General features: G+C 44.3%; 1 pseudogene; it reads left to right on the top strand.

Annotated features, from left to right (window-relative positions):
* The first annotated feature begins 72 nt into the window (after nucleotides 1-72).
* Nucleotides 73-891, top strand: LOC101345182 (RNA-binding motif protein, X-linked 2 pseudogene; annotated as a pseudogene).
* Nucleotides 892-1,638: the final 747 nt, after the last annotated feature.

The following is a 1,638-nucleotide window of genomic DNA, read 5'->3' as shown; positions in this document are numbered from 1 at the left end:
CGGAAGCCTCACATGCATTCACCGGAAGCGGTGTTGTGTAGCTGCTATTAGGTGGTGCCCCAGCCTGTGGAGATGAACCCTTTAACTAAAGTGAAGCTGATCAGCCAGCTAAATGAGCTGGAGGCTGAGCAGAGCGTGGTAGCTAAGGCATCCTGGCACTCCCAATACAAGGACAGCTCTTGGATCTTCCTGGGAGGGCTTCCCTATGAGCTGACCGAAGGAGATATCCTCTGTGTATTCTCCCAGTACGGGGAGATTGTTAACATTAATCTCGTTCGGAACAGGAAGACCGGGAAGTCCAAAGGATTTTGTTTTATTTGCTATGAAGACCAGAGGAGTACGGTGTTGGCCGTGGACAATTTTAATGGAATCAAGATCAAGGGAAGAACTATACGAGTAGATCACGTATCGAACTACCGCCCCCCTCGGGCCTCGGAGGACGTGGATGACACGACCAGAGCGCTCTGGGAGAAGGGCTGTGGGGCCCAGACGCCCTCATCGAGCTCATCTGAAGGCTCTGAAAACGAAGCACTCCCAAAACAGCACAAACAAGACAAACAGAAAAGAAATACGAACAGAGAGAAGACTGCCGTACCAGTTAAAGACGAGGAGGAACATACAGAGCAGCAATCGTACATGCAGGCCAGAGGCCATATTAAAAAGGAGACGGAAGCTCCAGGCTCCAGAAGACATACTAAGGTGAAAGTAGGGTCCAGAAAGCCCTACTCCAGATTCCCCAACCAGGACAGCTTTCCGCAGAGCTCTGAGAGACCTGGAGAGGGGCCTGAGAAAGGAGAAGCCCGTTCTGAGCCCAACTCGTCCGCAGAGGCAGGAAGAGGAAAGAGAAAGCAGGAATACAGAGAGAGGTTCCAGCTGAGAGCCACGTTTTAGCTGATCCGAGGGCAAAGCCACAAAAATTCTCCAATCTCAGGTACCACAGGCCAGACCAAGACTGCAGCCTGCCCAGATCCTCATATTTTGTGTGATTTTTAAAATGCTACGGAATTTTTTAAAAAGCTTGTTATAATTTCTGTAAATAAAGAACCTTGGGCAAAATGCCTTAAAATTTAAACTTTATTTTTCTCCAAGTATTTAAAAATTTAGAACAGTTGAAATATACGATTTATATGAGTCTTCTGTAAACTTGGAATTCTGACACCTCAGATTGTAGTAGTACACTGGTGGTTCACCATGTAGTAACTCTCCTCCCCATCTTGCAAATACTACAATTTTATATGTGACAGGATGTGCAGAAGGTTAGGAAACTCTTGACCTAGATGTTCCATAGAGTCTTTCCTAGTTCTGAGTTTCTCGGGTGAGGGAATTTCAGCTGGCAGAGTGAGAACTTACTACTAGCATATAGTTTTTCTAGTAAGCAATATAAAATATTGACGTTTCTTCCTCTTTATAATTTTGTGTATCAGGTAATGGAACTTTTTCTTCACTGTAACTTTAAAGATAAAGTCAAGGGCAGAGGATAGTCTTATGCAAAGTAATATCAGTTGAGATACATGACTAATCGTGGTAAATTAAAAGAGGATCACTAACAGCACGTTTGCTACTTTTTCTCTACACGCACACACACACGAACAGATATAGAAAATCTTGAAGTGTAATATTTTATTTTCTCTCACAGGA

Source organism: Trichechus manatus, unplaced genomic scaffold, assembly GCF_000243295.1.
Source record: "Trichechus manatus latirostris isolate Lorelei unplaced genomic scaffold, TriManLat1.0 scaffold00012, whole genome shotgun sequence".
NCBI lineage: Eukaryota > Metazoa > Chordata > Mammalia > Sirenia > Trichechidae > Trichechus > Trichechus manatus.
This window is presented reverse-complemented; position numbering and strand designations above follow the sequence as displayed.